The 19,890-nt window shown below is 53.7% G+C and overlaps 1 non-coding gene across 1 annotated transcript; it reads left to right on the forward strand.

The window, feature by feature from the left end:
* Positions 1-483: 483 nt before the first annotated feature.
* On the forward strand, positions 484-568 carry TRNAG-UCC. The gene has a single exon. It is a non-coding gene; the product is annotated as a tRNA-Gly (tRNA).
* Positions 569-19,890: the final 19,322 nt, after the last annotated feature.

Genomic DNA, 19,890 nt, shown 5'->3' on the forward strand with positions numbered 1-19,890 from the left:
CGATCTCCCCTGACGTCTGTACATCTCTCCATCCTTTCTCATAGCTGGCTCTTCCCGGACCAGCGACATTTTAGAGCTCTGCCTCTCAATCTTGCTAATGACTCATTTTTTATCCCTATTCTAGTAGCGATCCTGCACTCAGAGAAATTGACTACCGTTCCCTCCCACACCTTCCCTCCCCCCCCCCCAAAGCCACCGGCAGGAAAAGAGCTTCATCAGGCATCACTGTGTGGCCCAGCGCCCGTCCCAGCTGGACTCAGTTTACCTTGTGGTGGTTCAGATGTGGTTTCCTGAGGGCTGTTCTGGCCCTGCCGTTCGGTGTGGCTGCAGTGTTACCGTCCTTTGCTTTGGTTGAGCTGGGAGCCTGATGTCACGGAAATTATGGTCTTTAAACAAGACTCTCTGCTCCATTCTGTGTAAAACAGTCACCCGTGCAGATTTCACCTTCCTTATTACATCGGTTAAGATTCTCTGGGTTGGGGCGCCTGGGTGGCTCAGTGGGTAGAGCATCTGACTTCCGCTCAGGTCATGATCTCGCGGTTTGTGGGTTCGAGCCCCGCGTCGGGCTCTGTGCTGATGGCTCGGAGCCTGGAGCCCGCTTTGGATTCTGTGTCTCCCTCTCTCTCTCGGCCCCTCCCCTGCTCACACTCTGTCTCTGTCTCTCTCAAAAATAAATAAAAGATTAAAAAAAGAAGAAGAACAGAAACACAGCCTCTGCATGGAGCATGGCATGACTATGTGCTCCCTGACTTAGAACTTAATGGCCTCCCGAGCTCAGCTGCAGGGGATTCTGGGAACTGTAGTTTCTAGGTTTCTGGCCCCCAGCAGCGAGGCAAGTAGAGAGAGGGAAAGAGGTCCCAGCCCGTCCACCTCCACACAAGACCCCAGACCAGTGGATGGGACCAGCTGAGACCTTCCAGCCCAGCTCAGCTGCCCTTTGACTGCAGCCGCACGAATGAGCCCAGGCAAGAGTCCCCCGGCCAAGCCACGGAATCATGACAAATAAGAAATTGTTGTCGTTTAAGCCTCTGCATTTTGGGGGTGGTTTGTTACACAGCAACAGGTAACTGATACATTACTGGCTTGCCGAGAGAATGCCCTGGAATGGACTAACTAATCGGTCCTTTGAAGCAAGCAGACGATGGCTTCGTCAGGAAGAAGATGCTTGGACAGCTTCTCTCTGTCTCGTCTCTCTTTCTCTCTCCCTCTGTCCCTGTCTCTCTGTCTCTCTCTGTTCTGCCTGGGCTCTGTCTCTCTCCCTCCCTGCCCCTTCCCTCTGCACCTCCGTGTCTCTGCCTCTCTCCCTGCCCCCCTTTAAGCTTGGGACCCTGGGGTGGGGGGCGAACCCCGTTGAGGCAGGTGGTCCGACAACTGACACCCAGGGGATTAGCTGCTCTGCCCCCCCGCTCCCCGTGCCCCAAGGGATTTGAGGCCGCTGCCTTTTTAACTCCACCTTGATCAAATTTCCTCCCCTTCGCCTGGGAAGTCCCACGCACTCACCATTCACTCTGTACGCGTTCCCAGGCCCGCCACGTCCTCCTGGGTCACCAGACGGCCACATGCCTGATAACACCACTGCACCTGCCTGGGTCACAGGATCTAAGCCTCCCATGCCACACCTCCCACCCCCGGCCCCCGACACACACACACACACACACACACACACACACGCACGCACAACACCTGGATGGCCACCTTCCACCTGGGAGACTTGGGGCACCGACCTTGTTCTCGGTGAAAATCCTACTTAAAAAAAAAATCACAGGTTAGCTGCTTACCATTCCCCCCCCCTTTCTCTCCTGCTTGTCTTGAGGAGACACAAACGTGTGTGAAATTCCTGTTGCTCACCCCCAGTCTTTTAACCTTTGATTTTTTGAAATAATTATAGGCGCCACAGGAAGTAGCAAAAATAGGGCAGCCGTCCCTGGTTCCCTGCCCCCAGCTTCCCCCGTCGTAACATCTTGCAAAACTCTAGCACATTCTCTAAATCGGGGAACCGACTCTGGTAGGAGACTGTCAACTAGACCACGGGGTTTCGCTTCCCAGGTTTTTATTTTCAGCTCCCCTCGTGCACACACAGCGACATGTGTGGGTACACACTTCTGGGGCTGCTCAGTCGTGACCCAAGCCCGCGGGTCGCTCCCACAGCACTGCGTGCACACGCACGCACAAGCAGATTCGAGTGCACGCGCAAACGTGCACCGTCACGCCCCCGGATGCACAGGGGCACACGGCGAAGCACACGCATGCTTATGCGGGGCCGGTCAGACGCGCGTGGGACTCCTGCGTCCACACCCAGCTTTGAACATCCGTGTAAAAGTCACACGTGAGCAGTGAGATCCGTGTGCCGCTCGTGCACGCGCAGCCACATGCCTGCAATCCATGCAGTCTTACACACACAGACACCTACACAGATGCACACACACACACGCACACATGCACACACGCACACACGCACGCGGCCTTGCGCATACAATAACCCGTGCTGGAAAAATCCACACAGGGAATTATGATTAATATCATCAGCGCCCCCCCCCCTCCAAATCATACTGGTCACCATGGTTTCAGGAGGATGCTGTCTGCCTCTCTCCCCTCCCCTCCCCTCCCCATCTCTCTCTCTCTCTCTCTCTCTCTCTCTCTCTGTCTCTTGGTGTTTGAAGAACACATTTGCCGCCTCGGTGGACGTTTTTCTGGCTTTGAATTTAATAGGTAGAGAAATGTATTCAAAGTTCTGGAAGGGAAGAGAAATAAAGCTGGACTGAGGCCCGCGAGTGGAGCCCTCGCAGCCCCCTCTCCAGGCTCTGTGCTTGTTCGGGTGTCGGAGGAAGGGATCCCGCTGGCGGCTGGGGGTGGGGGGGACCTGGGGTGGCTCTCCCGGACCCCAAAGCAGGTGCTCAGGCCATTAGGCCCCCTGTTCCTCACTCTGCCTGTCCCTCTGTGGTACTTGTGAGACCGAGTTTCTCCTTTAGCCCAGCCTCTCGGCCACTTCCCGCCTGACCTCTGACCCCTCCTCAGCGCCCCCTCCCCGCCCCCCACTAACAGATACCTCAGTGCATGCAAACTTGAACTTGTGCTCCAGACCTTCTAAACCTCGCCCTCATCAAACCTCACCACCACCTGTCCTGCCTCAGAGGCCAGAATCTTGCGAGGCCCCCTTGACTCCTCCTCTGTTACCAACCCCGGTCCCCACTCCCCCACCCCCACCCACACACCCAGCTTGGTCTCAGCTGGTATCAGAATCAGGGTCCTTCCAGTGACATTTCCAACCAGGACCCTTGTCACTCGCTTTGCTCCACACGGGCCCGGTTGCAGCCAGTTTGGGCCACGTTCCCTTGCATCCATCCCAGGGCCTTTGCACACGCTGTGCCCCCCTCCAGTAATGCTCTCCTGACTGCTTCTCTTAGCTGTGCCAATGCATTCTCCGGTCTCAGCTCGGACATCGCCTCCTCGGGGAAGCCCGCCCTGGTCACCTGTTACGTGCTCACTGACGTCACACTACACTTTCCTCCAGCTGCCTGTGTGAGGCAGTTTCCCCAGCCGCTTCCCGGTCTAGTGTCCGTCTCCCTCTCTCGATTCTAAACCCCACGTGGACAGGGATGTTTGTCTACCTTGTTCACTGCTCGTTTGGAACGATGCCTGGCACACAGCAGGTGCTTAATAAATACTTGCCGAGTGAACAAATGAATGAAGAGATGTCCAGCCATCGGGCCATGCCACCAACGGAAAACTGGGTCAGACGGGTCCAGGCGTTGGGGGTGATTCAAACACAAAAAAGAGGGGGATGGAGATGGTTTTACTCATTTTATTTTACTTTTTGAATTGTTTAATGTTTGTTTACTTTTTTTGAGAGAGAGAGAGAGAGAGACGGAGACAGAGCCCGACGTGGGGCTCGAACTCACAGACCAGACATCATGATCTGAGCCGAAGCCAGACGCTTAAGCGACCGAGCCCCCCAGGTGCCCCCGTCTTACTCATTTTAAAGGGGGGGGGGGGTTTGCGGTCAAGAACAGAGCGAACTCCTCTTTTGCAAAAGTGAAATTCACGAACATAGGTTTGTGTCCATCCAGAGAAGGCTGCGTCAGGGTTCGCTCCAGACTATCAAGCGTGAACTCACTGGCCCTCTTTGCCTTTATTCACAAATTGCATTGGAGTTAATAATGAAGTTATCAACTGCCCTGCCGCTGTGGGTGGAAGAAAGCTGCCCCTTAAGGGACACCCGGGTGGCTCGATCTGTTGAGTGTCTGACTTCGATTCCGGTCATGATCTCTCGGTCCGTGGGTTCGAGCCCCGCGTCGGACTCTGTGCTGACGGCTCGGAGCCTGGAGCCTGCTTGGGATTCTGTGTCTCCCCCTCTCTCTGCCCCTCCCCTGCGCTCTCTCTCTCTCCTCTCTCTCTCAAAAATGAATGTGCTAAAAACAATGTTTAAGCAATTTTTTTAAATGCTTTAGATGAGCACATTTACAGACAGGACAATTCTGCCTCCACAAACTTGTACAAAGACGCGGTCCCAAAGAGCTGGTTACCAAGTGGCTTCGCCCCCCCCCCAACAGCGAACCACCTAGATGTCCAATGACGGGGTGCACATCACTTACGCTGCGGGAGAGCTGAACCGGGAGAGCTAGCAGAGGAGAGAATTTCGAGGCAGGAGAAGATGTTTTCCGTCTACGAAGGGAAGCAATGTGCTGCACGATTCCCTTTTTGGTAAACACACGACGGAGAGCAGATATATTAGGGACGAGTGGGGGAGGATGCTAGAAACTTCTGGCAACAACTCCCTGCCGTGGGGTGGTCGTGGGTGACTTTTATTTTCTTTGTTGTTTTCCCCCGGCTTTTGAATTATCTGCAGGGAACATGCGCTCGCTGAGTAATGGAAGGACAACACGGCAGGTTATTTTGGAGAAGCGGAGATGAATTCCGTGGCCGGGGCGGGGTGTGGCCGTCCGGGGCTGAAGGTGGGTTACACGTGCAGAGACCCGGCTCTGACTCCTTTCCGGTGACACAGACCAGGGTCCTTGCAGCCCAGAAATGTCTCCAGACCCCCCCCCCCCCGCACAGGCTCCCTGTGTCCCGGGTCCCCGAGCTGGCTGTCACAGGTGAGCTGGGACACTCTGCGAGGGACGAGAGCAACACGGGATTGATTATCAGGTTCTGTCTCCATTGCCGGAGCCTCACTCCCAAGCTTTTCACCTGCCCGGGGGCCTCCCGACAGCTGCCCTGAGCAGAAACCTGAGCCCCTCTTCTCCCAGACCCACCGGGGACACCGCAGATGAGCCGGGGTGGCGGTGCTCCGGGGGGCCTGTCTGGGCAGCAAGTGGAGTGAGCACAGCTTGGGGAATCTCAACCCCGTGCCAGCAGAGACCCGAGGCTCAAAGATGCTTAGAAAGTGACATCAGACTCGCTGGCCTCTCTCAGGCCTCAGCTGCGTCGATGCGGAGCGTTTTATCTCATTGTGGATGGCTCGAATCACCGTCGTTCTGTAAAATCACGTATCATATGGGGCGCCTGGGGGGCTCAGTCAGTTAAGCATCCGACTTCGGCTCAGGTCGTGATCTCACGGTGTGTGAGTTCGAGCCCCGCGTCGGGCTCTGTGCTGACAGCTCAGAGCCTGGAGCCTGTTTCAGATTCTGTGTCTCCCTCTCTCTCTGCTCCTCCCATGCACTCTGTCTCTCTCTCTCTCTCTCTCAAAAAGAAATAAGCAGAAAAAAAAAAAAAATCCAGATTGTCACTTGTGTGTATAGGTCGGGGGTTCCAAAGACTCCCCCACCGAGGGTTGGATCATTTGCCAGCTCTCTGGTTCAAGAAAACCTCCCAAGGTTCAAGAAAAACCGTTTACTGATGAGACTACTGGCTTCGTATAAAAGGATACACTCAGCCACAGTCAGATGGAGGAGGCCCACAGAGCGAGGCACGGGGAAGGGTCCAGAGCTGCCACGCCCTCCCTCCAGCGTCCCCGAGCGCTCACCAACCCACCTCTCCAAACCCCAGACTTTAGGGAATTTATATGGAGACGTCATTATGTAGGCATGATTGATTAAATCATCAGTCATTGGGTGAAGACACTCATTTCACCTTTATTACTCTTATTATTTGGGAAATTCCAAGGGCTTGAGCAGCTGGGTGCCCGGAACAGGGAGAAAGACGAAACGCACCTCGCTCTAGACCCAGATCTAGATCATCTCATTGAAAGTCACAATATCCCGGGCACCTGGGTGGCTCAGACGGTTGAGCGTCTGACTCTTGCTTTCGGCTCCGGGCAGGATCTCACGGTTACATGAGTTCGAGCCCCACATCGGGCTCTGTGCTTGGGATTCTCCCTCTCTCTCTGCCCCTCCCCTGCTCACACTCTCTCTGTCTCTCTCAAAACAAGTAAACAAACTCACCAAAAAAAAAAAAAAAATCACAATATCGTACCTCCCCAAGGAGCCCTCCCACCGGCTTTCCTCTCTGAATTTTTACCCCATAATCCTCTTGGCCTTCCCTCCCCATGACCCCGAACCTGTGATGTGAACCTGTAACCCCCCTTCCATGGCCAAAGCTGTCCCCCAGGATTCATTTGCGTCTTGTCCTCCAAGCTTTTCAGACTCACCACACGAGACTCTGATACAAAAGGCAGCCAATTCTCACGCCGATGAGGATAAAAATAAAAACAACAACCAACCAAATAAACCACAAGAGCAGGAAACGGCACGAGAGGGTGTGGATGCGGAGGAACTGGAGCCCTCTGTGCCCTGTCGGTGGGAATGTAAAACGGCCACCGTGGAAAATAGTATGAGCCGTTTGGCATTTCCTCAGACGTTAAAAATGAAATGATCGCGCGATCCCACAATTCCAGCTGTGGGCGTGTAACACGAAGGAACCGAAGGTGGGGGCTTGTGGATAGCGGCCCTAAAGGTAGAGCAAACCAAAGCGCCGATCAAAGACCAGACCAAGATGTGGTCTCTGCGCACGGTGGGAGAGCGTCTGGCTTTGAGAAGGAAGGAAATGCTGACACCTGCCACCGCGCGGATGAACCCGGAGGTCACGGTGCGCGGCGAGAGACGCCAGACGCAACAGGACAAATTCTGTAGGATCCCACTCACAGGGGGTCCCTAGAGGAGTCCCGGTCCACAGAGACAGAGAGCAGACGGTGGGGGCCAGGGCTGGGGCTGGGGCTGGGGGCGGGGAGTCCCTGCTTCATGGGGACCCAGGTCCAGCTCTGCAAGTTGACCAAGTTCTGGAGCTCTGTGTCGCAACAGCGTGAACGTACTCAACGTTACTGAGCTACGCGCCTAAAATGATGAAGGTGGCAAATTTCGTGTTCCGTTTTCACCACAATAGACACAGTGCATCCGCGTCTCCCCTCCTCTGCACCTGTATCAGCTTCCAGAACAGTTGGAAAACTGTGAGAAATCAACCCCCTGACCCAATCAAAGGAGGGACACGGACAGCGAGGCCAGGTTTTGACCAACGTTCTTGCAAGAGCAGGTGCGCAGCAGACCATTTATCTCCCAGCGTGCTGGTCCCTCCCCTGGCTCCTCATTGGCTGAATACCGCAGAGGGTGCAGCCTTACCCGGAAGTCGCCTATGTCCACGTAAGGCAAAAAGTAGCCCGACTGGGACAAACGGACGATTCCGGAGCTGACCCAGAGACTTTCTTTCAGTCCCCGCTTGGTTCTTTGGCGCGTGCTCCTTGCAAACCCTGTGAAAACAAGCCTGAGACGCGGAGGGAGGGCAGGGAGGAACCAGGAAGTGAACCAGCCCTCTAGGGTCTGGGAGTCCCCTGGGGGGAGGGTCCGCCCACATCTCCACTAGGTTGTAACCCTGTTGTTAATGACACAGCACAGCGCCTCTTGGGCATTTCTGAAAATGAATCGTCTCCCTTACTTCTCACAAAAACGTGGACACATCTGGACAGATGGGAGCCTCCACCCGCTGTGGTGCCCCCCGGGGAACCCCCAGGCCCTCCAGCCCGCTTCCTCCTGCCCCGCAGCCGCTTTGGCATTCCCGGGGCCCAAAGCGCAAGCTCCCCCCTGCCTCCAGGAGTTGGGTCCCCGCCTGGGTTATCCTTCCACCAAGTTGCCAGATCTCTGGCTCATCATCTCAGCCTAAATGTGTCTTCCTTCTTCAGAAAACCCTCCCTTGACCACTCCCGAACCTAAAGCAGCCCCTCTCCTCTAAGCCTCTGTCTTGTGCATTAGAAAGGACTTGCTTCTAATAAACGAAACATAGTCAAGGCAATGGGGTGCTCGGGTACTCGCTCTCCCGGGTTCACAGCAGCACGCGGCACAGTACCCCAAAGGTAGGAACAACCCAAGTGTCCGGGAACGGCTGAACAAGCCAATGGTAGCAGGTACTCGCGAGGGAACGTCACCCAGCCTTAGAAAGGAGTCAAAGCTCTGACCTCTGCCCCACCATGGGTGAGCCTTGCAAACATGCTGAGCAGAATAAGCCCGACGCCACAGGACAAACACTGTGCGATTCCACGCGGAAGAGGCGCCTGACGAGTTCTGTGTGCGGTGATGCAAATGCTTGGGAATAGTGGCGATGGCTGCACAACGTTGTGAATGTACGTATGTGTGTACTTTTGAAAGGGAAGGAGCAGGAGGGGCAGAGGGAAAGACAGAAAGAATCTTCAGCAGGTTCCGTGCTCAGCACAGAGCCCGACGCAGGGCTCGATCCCACGGCCCTGGGATCATGACCTGAGCTGAAATCAAGAGTCGGACGCCCAACCGACTGAGCCACCCAGGTGCCCTCCATTGTGAATGTACTTCAATGTATACTAAACTGTAACTTAGTGGCTCTCTATGTATTTGCCACTTTATCCACGTGTGCATGTAACCAACATGAACCCACACAAAGGAATGAGCTGACATTTCAATGATTAGGTTATAAAAGAAACTGACTTCCATCTTGCTCGAGGGCTCTTGTGTCCTGGCCTTAGACGGTTTAATGAAGCAATCGGGGCGCCCGGGGGGGGGGGGGGGCTCAGTCCGTGGGGCATCTGACTTCGGCTCAGGTCATGATCCACAGTTTGTGAGTTCGAGCCCCTGGTCATGCTCTGTGCTGACAGCTCGGAGCCTGGAGCCTGCTTCGGATTCTGTGTCTCCCTCTCTCTGCCCCTCCCCCACTCACGCTCTCTTTCTCGCTCTCGAAAATAAATAAACATTTTTAAAAATTTAATGAAGCAACCCACCGTGTTGGGGACACCCACATGGCAAAGACCTCAGGGCAGGTCCCCGCCAGCAGCCTTCCAAAACCTGAGTCCTGCTAACAACCCCCACCCCCCCGCCCGAGTTTGGAAGTGGATCCTTCTCCGCTCAGACCTTCAGGTCTCACGTGGTGCAGCCTGAAAGGCTGTGAGGCACAGCACCCAGCTAAGCCCAACCTGAACTTCTGAATCACAGACGCCATGAGATAATATAATTCAAGCCAGTATGTTTTGGGGTAATATATTGGGCGGCAATAGCTAGATTTATTACTATTATTATTATTAGAGTAATTTTTATACAGTGAGGACGTGAGCTGTCGTAGACATCCCCGCGGGTGGAGTCCCCTTCTCCCAGCTAGGTGCTGGTCCTAGTCTTAACCTCAGTTTCCTCATCTGTAAAATGGGTTCAGTATAGGAGAGTAATGAGGATGAAACGCAGGTAAAGCGGTTAGCTGGGGCCCCGCACGCAGGGGTGGTCAGGTGCAGGGGCTCCTGGGATGAGGATAAGGATTGGGAACAGGGACTGTGTCCCTGCCGCCTTGTCTAGCGTCACCCCCTGTCGGACATGCTGTGACACCTCGGTTGGTGGGGGGGGGGGGGTCAGTACTGCTTGTTAAATGCAAGCTCTGTGCGTCTGTGTTGTGTCTGCCCCTGGAGTGGGGCCCGTGCGTGGTGGCTGCGCGTGCGCCCCCTGGCTCTCGAGATGTGACCACCCACGTGCGTGTCATGTCCGTGGGGGCCTGGGGCGACTGGGCAGGGGGGAGGGGGGAGGCCTGGGGCCCGGGGAGAGCGGGGGGAGGGAGGCAGCCAGCCTCGCTCTGCCGATCGCACCCCCCCCCCCCCCGCCACGTCCTCGCCTCCCGCCGAGTCTGGAGACCCTCGGCGCAGCCACTTCTCCGCGGCCCTCGGCAGAGAGGACACGCGGCGGGCGTTGCCCCGGCAACGCCGGGATGCCCAGCAACAAGTCCGCGCCGCGCGTCACGTGCCCGGCGCCGACCAATCCGGGGGCCCGCGCGGAAGCAGGTCAGCCCGGGCCAAAGTCCGCCTCCCGCCTCCTCCCTCCCGGGCGCGCAGCGCCGAGCTAATTACCGTAATTGCGGCGGGAGAGCTCCGCGGGGCCGGGGGCGCGGGGGCGCGGGGGCGCGGGGGCGCGGGGGCCGGGGCGGGGGGCTGGGCGGGCCCCGAGTCGCTGGGCGCGGAGGGCGGACCTGCGGGACCCTCTCCGTCGCGCCTTCTCGAAGCCGCCGCCGTGGCCGCCGTCGGAGCGCTTATTAAGCGCCTACTGTGTACATCCGGTGTGGGCGGGGGTGGGGGGAGGACGGAGCGCTCGCAGTGGGGGCGGGGAACCCGAGCCTCCTCCAGGCGGGGTAAACTGGGTTTGGAGGCGGGAATCAGCTCGGTGGGTATGATTCTTAAGATTTGGGGTCTCAGAACTCTTGACTGTACTAAATTACACACACACACACACACACACACACACACTCTGCATTCCTTGGAGTCTCAGTTTCCTTTGCTACAAAAATACGGAAAGTTTAACTTTTGAAGGGAGCGTCCATACAAGACTCAGCGCCGGGCAGACGGGGTTCCAAGCCGGTCTCTGCCACTTACCGCTGTGTGACTCTAGGTGAATCCCTTAACCTCTCTGGGCCTCTGATTTCTTGTCAGTTAAAATGACAAATGGGGGGGGGCGGTATTTATTCGTGAGAGTTTTGGGTATTTATGGAGAGTATGCGTGTGAAGCGTATGGTTTGCAGTCAGTAGGCAAGTTATCATCATGGTCCAGCTTATTTATGAGCTGTGAGAACGTCCACGTGTCCTTTAAACGCTCTGAATTCAGTTCTGTTTTGTTTTGTTTTGCTTTGCTTTCGTAGATATAAAGGGGTTGGGCAGGAGGCCTCACGCTGAATTGGCTGCCACCGAGTCTGTTCATCACGGGGTGTTTTTGTTTTGGGAGTCTTTGTGTGGAAGGCTCCTGCGGGCATGTGACTTCTTGATTCCTGGACTGGCTGATCCTTTCTGTCCCTCCTGGGTCCCTCCTGTTCGTTCTTTCTTTCATTAGCGAGCATTAATTGAGCACCTACTGTCGGCTGAGCCCCGCTGTGGGTCCGGGCCCTCATTCTCATTATGGAGAACGCAGGCTCCAGGAACCAGCTCGATCACTGGCCACAGGAAGTGGCCCTGCTCTCAGTTTCCGCCGTGCCCGCTCCCACCTCCGGGCCGTTGCACCTGCTGTTCCCTCGGCCTGGAAGTCTCTTCCCGCTGATTGGCTCTTTCTCGCCTTTCCCCTTCTCTGCACAGACGGCACCTCCTCGAAGGGGCCTCCCTGACACTCGCACATCTTATTCTCTGCCTCCTCTAGGGATCCGCTCCCCTCCGCCACTGCGGTTGGGTTGCCGGGAATTCTGTTCCCCTCCCCTCCCCAGCCGCTAGGAGGGAGAGTCAGCGGGAGGACAGTTGCGGGGGAGGGTTGTAGGGGAAATTTTGTCCATACCAGTTCCTGAAGCATCTCGGAAAGCCCAGAAGGGAGGACGCTTTGTTCCTGCTATTCTTTCCAGGTTCTTCCAGGAGTCAGGGTGGAGTGGAACCCAGGCCTGTGGGGACTTGGCTTTCCTCCTTGACTCTGCAGCCCGAGAGCCACCTTTCAGAGGCTGGGGGCTGCTCCCACTCAGGACACAGACACCTGTCACGGGATGTGACTGCAAGCGGGGGTTCCGTTTCCCAGCGGCGGCTCTCCCCACTTCTTTGCTCTGTGAGCTCGGGCAGGTGTCTCAGCCTCTCTGGGCCTGCTTCTGTCTCTGGAGATGGGGAATTGCACAGAGCTTGGAGGCCAGTGTAAGGATGAGATCGGTCGAGAGAGCCCACACTTGGTCGGCGCTCAATACAGGGTAACCGGAGCTCTTACTTCAACAGGAAAGGGGGTTATTGGAAGGACGTTGTGAAGGTCACAGAACCAACAGGAAAGCTAGAAAATTGATTTTGGAAACTGGCAGATGTCAAGGGGAACCATTCCGGGGAACAGCAGAATGGCGTAGGGGGAAATATTCAGCCCGGCCAGCCTGCCCCTCTGGGTGTGACCATAATCCGGCAATCGACCCGTGTTTGTCTCCCCGGCATGTTTCAAAGAGGGACAAAACTCCGTGTCCCGGCCTCCTGGAGGCACGTGACCGCCTGAGAAGGAGTCCAGAAGATTCTGGAAGGCCCGCACCTGGTACTTACAGCATCATCTGAAAATATCTACCCGGTTTTTTTGTGGGCCACTGTGCTTGGTGCTAAGGCTGCAAGGGAATAAGAGAGAGCCAAAGAAAAATGCAGAGGAGAGAGGGGTTCTAGTCCTGGCCGGATCCCTGACCTGCTTCGGGAGCTGGACAGAGTTGCTTTCCTCTCCGGGGCTCGTCAAGACGAGGGGTAGGGGGCGCCATAACAGGAGGACCTCCTTTCGGAGCCCTCCTCCACCGCCTATTTGCCGCGTGTCCTTGGTGAGAATCTCTCCACCTCCCTGAGCCTCAGTTTCCACATCTGCAAAATGGGGTGCAGTTAATATGGTCCAGGGTGGGTACGACGAGCAAATGAGATCATTCATTCATTCTTTCATTCAATTACTAACAATTCTTGCCCTTCCCTGATATATGAAGCCCTTAGCATAGGAGCCCCTGACTCTTCAATTTTAGCTCACGTCGTGATCTCACGGTTCGTGGGCTCGAGCCCCGCGTCCGCCTCGGCGCCGACCGCGCTGAGCCTGCTCGGGATTCTCTCTCTTTCGCTCGCTGCCTGCCCCTCCCCCACGCACATGTGTGTGCACACGCTCTCTCTCCCTCTCTCTCAAAAATAAATAAATTTTAAAAATATCCATTCAAAAAACTCTTAGCCGATAGCTGATGACAGAGAAAAGAGCCCCCACATCATCACGATTATTATACACAAAGGGCATCAGTATGCACTCGTTACACATAAAATGTGTGCGGCGTTTGGCCCAAAGCAGATGCTCAGGAAACACTAGTTTATATTATGTAACAATTCCGGACACACGCTGCGAGATTCTTTCCTTTCGCAGAGGCTGAGGCGTTGAAGTGTGACTCTTGTTCAGGGGCTTGGGGACCGACCGGACCCGAGACCGACCGAGACCTTCATTAGGGATTCCCCGGCGGCCGCGGGTGGGGAGGGCAACCTGTGTGTGGTCCTGTTTGTGTGTTCCAGTCCTTCTGGGTAAATGCCTCCATGAATCTCCCCCTGCCAGGGCTTGCGGGTCAGGTTTCGGGGCCCCAGGCAGATGTTGTCCAGAGTAGCCCTGTTTCCTTAATCCTCGGGGCTCCAGAAATTGTCCTTAGAAGAGAGAACAACAGGCCTGCTGAGGCCACCATCTGTGCAGGTCTCGATTTGTAAATGCTCACGAGGGTGGCAGGAAAGAGGTCTCTATAGTAACGGCTGAGGAAGGGGCTGTGTGTGTGTGTGTGTGTGTCTGTGTGTGTAAGGCAGAGGACAGGGAGGAAGGATCAGCCCCAAACCTTATTCTCAAACCTTTTTTCCTACCGTGATGAGCTATTAATTAATAGTCGCTGCTGCTTTATTATCCCAGGAGATAATTAGCTACTGTTCCGAACTGGAGTCTCATGGGGAACATTTGCTAAAGCGATTCATTCACTTCTGCTTACCTACACCTGCCTTCCTCCTAGGACATGGGCAAATGCTGCAGACCCTGGGGACCCGGAGGGGAGAAAGTGGAACAAAGGCGACTCTCTATGAAGCTGAGCGTCCCAGCGAGATGGCAAGGGCAGAGCCCAAATTAGTGCGGACACAGCAAGTGATTTAAAAATGCCAGCTCGGATTATTCTAGAAGGCGGAATGGAGCCTCCTAAGGTGCCAGTGTGTTTGCAAGGGAAGGTCGCCACCTCTGTTTAAAAGGATCCGTCGGACCCGAAGGCAGGCAGAAAGGAGGAGAAGGAGGAGGGACTCCGCAACCAATTGGTCCAGTCCAACCAAGCGTGCCAAGTCCAGAATCTTCTCCTGGCCTTTGCACATGCTGTTCTTTGTGTCAGGAAGTTGCTTCCTGCAACCTTGCCCAGCTCACTCCTCCTCAGCCTTAGGTCTCAATTTAGACCACGGAGCCTCCTCCAGGAAGCCCTCCTTGATTCCCGCCCCCTCCTTCCTCAACCTGGATTGGAGCAGGTGACTGCGCTGGGTTCCTGCAGTGCCCGGAGTCTCCTCCATCACAGCTTTGTTCATTCTGAGTTGTAATAGACTGGGACTGTCTGCCTCTCCAATTAGACCTTTTGTTGAGGATTATGTCTTTTTCTCCTACATATACTAGTACATGAAAGATAACAGGTTTGGGGGCACCTGGGTGGCTCAGCTGGTTGAGTGTCCGACTTGGGCTCGGGCCATGATCTCATGATTCGTGGGATGGAGCCCCACCTCGGGCTCTGAGCTACCAGCAGGGAGCCTGCTTGGGATTCTAGCTCTCTCCTCTCTCTCTGGCCCTCCCCTGCTCTCTCTCTCTCTCTCTCTCTCTCAAAATAAATAAACTTTAAAAAAAAAAAGAAAACACGTTTTACAAGGTGTGTATAGAACGCTAGTTTATGCATCAAAACGGGAGAAGACACAACACTTATTAGGTGGCTAAAAAGCTGACCATGCCCAGTGCTTATGAAAATGTGGAGCTATTGGGACACCTCGTCTGCTGTTCACAGAAACGCAAAGTTATATGGCCACTCTGAAACATACATTTGGCGGTTTCTTAGAAAGTCAAACATACCCTTACTGTTCGACCCAGCCAACCCACTCCTAAGTATTTACCCTAGAGAAATGAAAACATACTGTCCACACAGACTCCTGTACACGAATGTTTATAGCCCCTTTATTCATCATCTCCAAAAGCTAGAGATGTTCCTGAACCCAATGTCCCTGCACTGGTGAGTGGATAAACAAACCGAAGTCCATTCACATAATGGAATGCCACTCGGTAACAGGCAGGAGTTAATTCCTGATACTCACAACAACAGGGGTGAGCGTTCAGTGCATTATGCTGAGTGAAAGAAACCAGAGACAGAGAGCTGCACACCGCGTAATTCCATTTAAACGCCGTTCTGGAAAAGACAAACTATACTGATGGAGATCGGATCCACCGTTCCCAGGGATTAGGGGAGTGGGGAGAGGAGAGTCTACACAGGGGGCATGAGGGAACTTTTGGGGGTGGTGAAGCTGTTCTGTATCTCGACTGTGGCATGGGAGACATGATTATGCATTTGCCGAAATGCCTAGAACTGGACATCTGAACACATGAATGTTACCACGCATCAGTTATACTTCAATATACCTGGCTTAAAAAAACATAAAAAGAACTCTTAAAAAGATTTTAAAAAGGTGTGTGTGTGCAGGGGGAGAATGATGTATGAGCTTCCTTATGGATGAAGGATCTGGAAAGGGGCAGAGAAGACAATGGACGACTGACGAGAGCTTCGACCTTGCAGGTGGTGGACCAGGGTCGCCATCCCAGCTTCAACCCTGTCTCACTGCGTTCTCTGGGCAGGTCTCTTTCCCTGTCTGAGCTTCCTGCCATGTCCGTAAACCCAGTGCTTATCACATCTTCTCTGCAGCCTAGAAGAATTGGCAAGAGAATCTCAGAAGCCTAGGTGTCAAGGCGTCTCCTAGAGGCGTAAGGAGGACCCCAAATGATAGGGTGGGGAATGGTCAAGAGCATGAGTTTTAGAGCCAAGAGACAGGGCTGTGTTCAAATCCCAGCTTTGCTGCTTGCTTTCTAGGTGGCCTTGGGCTAGTCTCTCTGAGTCTCAGTTTCCTCATCTGTGAAGTGGGGACAACAACTGTAGCTGCATTATAGGGTTGCCCCAAGGCCTTAGGAATACCTGGCATGCAGAGGGTTTGACATGGAGCCAGCAAGTTGCAGCCCTGGGCTCAAATAAACTGCTGCCGTTTTTATAAATAAAGTTTTATTGGCACACAGTGACACCCATTCATTTCCATCTTCTCCAAAGCTGCCTTTGAGCTACGACAGCACAGCGGGGTAGCCACAAGAGACTGGCTGTCCTACAAAGCCAAAAATATTTACTTTCTGGCCCTCAACAGAAATTCCTGCTCCAACCTTCCTGATCTATTGTCTTCCTAGTCGTCATTGCTGTGTGAGGTCACTTTGTTCCTTTATTTGTTTTTTTGCTTATCATCTGTCTTCTGCACTAAATGGAAGACAGAAATCACATCAGCTTGGTTCCCTGCTGGATTCCCACATAGCACATAGCAGGCATTTTAAAAAAATATTTTTTTGCAGCGTGAATGAATTCATAAAGCAGGCTTGGGGGTGCGTACATCTGGCTATGTCTTTCCAGAATGTTGGAGGAGAAAGAGACTTAAGAAGTCCTCTAAACAAGCTCTCGTTGTAAATAAGGGGGGCCAGACATGGTGTAGAGTGGACACCTGCAGGGAGGACAGTGAGGAAGCCTGATCCCAGGACTGAGAGGCGAATCCTAGGGTCTAAGAATCATCTTGTGACCCACCTCTCTGCGGTAGAGATGGGACACACAGGACGACGAAACGCTGTGCCCAATCCTGACTTGGATCCGAGCTTGGGAAGAAATGCCCTAAAACGCAGTCTCAGGAGATTGGTGAGGCAGGAACGTGGGTCGGGGGTTAGGCAGTAGCGTTGTAACAGTTTTAACTTCTCGGTTGTGATCATTACATTCGGGTTACGTAGGAGACTGTCTTTGATCTTGGGGGGGGTGCATGCTGAAGTATTTGGGAATGAAGGCACAGTTGTGTTTGAAACCTACAGGGTTGGGACAGATACAAAGATAGACTTAGAGAAATAAACAAAGATAAAGCAAATGTGGCAACATGTTACCAATGCCTGGGTGAATCTAGTTAAAGATGATATGGAGGGGCGCCTGGGGGGCTCAGTTGGTTAAGCGTCCGACCAGCTCAGGTCATGATCTCTAGGTGTGCGGGTTCGAGCCCTGTGTCGGGCTCTGTCCAGACGGTTCAGAGCCTGGAGCCTGCCTCAGTTTCTGTGTCTTTCTCAAAAATAAATAAACTTAAAAAAAAATTTTTTTTAAGATAACATGGAAGTTCATTGCACGATTCTTGCAACTTTCCTGAGGGTTGGAAAAAAATTTTTTTCCAAAATAAAAGAAAAGAGAGAGAAACAAATAAGGCAGCCATCTCCAGGCTGCCTTCCCATCTATTCTTGTCCCTTCTGCGGCATGCTCCCTGGTGCTCCTTAGGAACTGTGAGGCCAGAACTGACCTCTGAGAAGGAAACAGATGTAGCAGTTTCGAGTGTTTCAGATGCACTCAGTGGAGTCCACACTTCACAATGGACTTGTTGAGTATCTACTGTGTGTCAGAATTATAGTTTCTGCACCTGCTTCCCATGGGTTTGACTGAACTTTTCCCCGGTGCATCAGTGGAATTAACTCTGGGTTTGGGCATCTTTGTTGACAAATGCTAGGTGCCTCATCTGATGCTCCTGGCTCCGTAGGTGATGTGCAGACAGCTCATTTGTGAGTTCAGATTCCACAAAATGAGCAGCCCCTTTAGGGGACTTTCATACTGGGGAGAGCACAAGCTGGGACACAGATCCCTCTATTGTCACCAGACTGCATCTGAGTATGCTTATACTTTCAGGTTGTCACTCTCCCTAAGGACAAGTTTGGTTGCTGAATTCATGTATGCACCCCTACCCCATGCCGACTACAAAAAAGTTGGGTGATTAAGCTACATTATCGGAAAGCTTACCATGTCTATACATTATTTCTGGTGCCATGCCACGCATTAGACCCTGAGGCAAAAGGAAAAATCCAGTAATGCGGATCCTATCTTTATTTAAAAATTTGATAGGGGCGCCTGGGGGGCTCAGTTGGTTAAGCGACCGCCTTCGGCTCAGGTCATGATCTCGCAGTTGGTGGGCTTGAGCCCCGCGTCGGGCTCCGTGCTGACAACTGAGAGCCTGGAGCCTGCTTCCGATTCTATGTCTCCCCCTCTCTTTACCCATCCCCTGCTCACGCTCTGTGTCTCTCTGTCTCTCAATAATAAATAAATGTTTAAAATTTTTAAAAAATTGATAAATTATTCATTGTTGACTTTTTACATACATTAATTTTGATTTCTTAGAACATTGCATTGAAACATTATTTACCTTGATTGCTGAGGTGTGGGAGGGGTTGGGTTTTGTTTTGTTTTGTTTTTTTTTTTTTTTTTTGGTGCCTTCTTAAATTTGCACCTGAGGCAGGTGTCTTGCTTATCCTAGTCCTGGCTCACATGCGTTATTTCTAACATCCATCCACACCATACCACTAATTCCTCATCACAATGCTCTGAGAAGGTACTACCATTATCCCCATTTCACCGGTAAGGAAACTGAAGCACAGAGAGGTTCGACTGTGCCCAAAGTCCCAGACAGAAGGAGAAAAGACTGGATTTGTGTTTTTGACTCAGAGCCTGCTCAGTAAAGTAAAACAATAAACGAAGTTATGAGATGGGTTTTGAACTGAGGAATCAAAAGATCTAGTCTTGAGACCCACTTCTGCCCCAGGCTCTTCTGAGCCCTCCACTCCCACAGACCTCAGTTTCCCTATCTGGAACTGAACTTAAATATTCTGAGCTTGCCCTGTTTTTTCCCCAACTCAGTTTACCACTTTTCTCTCTTCTGATCCAGCAATAGCACAAGCTGGAGATGGGGAGATGTAGGTACCATCCAGGGCTTTTGGGCCAAACTGGATGTGAGAGACCTAGGAGGGGGTTGGGCTGAGTAGTGGGGAGACCTTGAGGACCATAGTGAGTGCCCCCTCCCAACTCCAGAAAACCCCAACCCAGTTTTTGGGCAGATGCCAGACTTTTATTCTGAAACCGAGACCACAGCCTATGAGGTAATCTTTGGAGCTGCATTCCAGACGGAGTCCCATTGGCCGGCCGGTGAAGCCCCTCCTCGGGTTCCCGGTGCCCCGCCTTCCCCAAAGCCCATAAAAGTGCACGTCCTCGCCTTGGCAGCCACTGGTCACCTGCATCTGCCCACGAGATTGGAAGCAGGTGAGGCGTACCGAGGCTGCCTGGTGGTGGTGGGGAGGGTGGTCTGAGGGACCAGGGACCCCGGGGATGGGGCTGGTTTGCAGATCAGCGCATGGATATCCTCCAAGAAAGTGACAAAGACGGCAAAGTTTGGCGGTCTGGGAAGCGGAGACCAACGGGGCTGACTACCTGGGAGGTAAGTCTGGGAACAGCCACGAGGTGGGGAGCAGGTATGAGTCCTGGTGGCGACCTCTCCGTGTCTCCCCTACTATCATTCTGAAGCTCCCCGGGAAGAAAATAGGAAGGTAAAGAAATCTGGGGGAGGGGAAGAGTCAGAAGGACAGATAACAGAGGGGAGTGGGGGGAGCCAAGGGAAGAGCGGGAAGCAAGTCAAGTTTTCTTCAGCACGGAGGCTTTGGATAGCTCACCGACCACCACGGAAGGAAATTGCTATTTGTTTCAGCACCGAGACTCCGGACAGCGCCTCTCGGGGACCAGGAAGGGAACCGCGATCTGCTTCAGCACCAGGACTCCGGACAGCTCCCAGAGGCTTTCCGGGGCCGACTTAATTTCAGCACCAGGAAACCGGGCAGCTTCCCTGGTAACGGGGGGGGGGGGGGGGGGGGGGGGAGCTCGCCCTTGCACCCTGATGGGGGAACAGAGGATGGTCTGACGCTTCTGGAGACCTGCCCCTCA

This window comes from Lynx canadensis, chromosome A2 (genome assembly GCF_007474595.2).
Source record: "Lynx canadensis isolate LIC74 chromosome A2, mLynCan4.pri.v2, whole genome shotgun sequence".
Lineage (NCBI taxonomy): Eukaryota > Metazoa > Chordata > Mammalia > Carnivora > Felidae > Lynx > Lynx canadensis.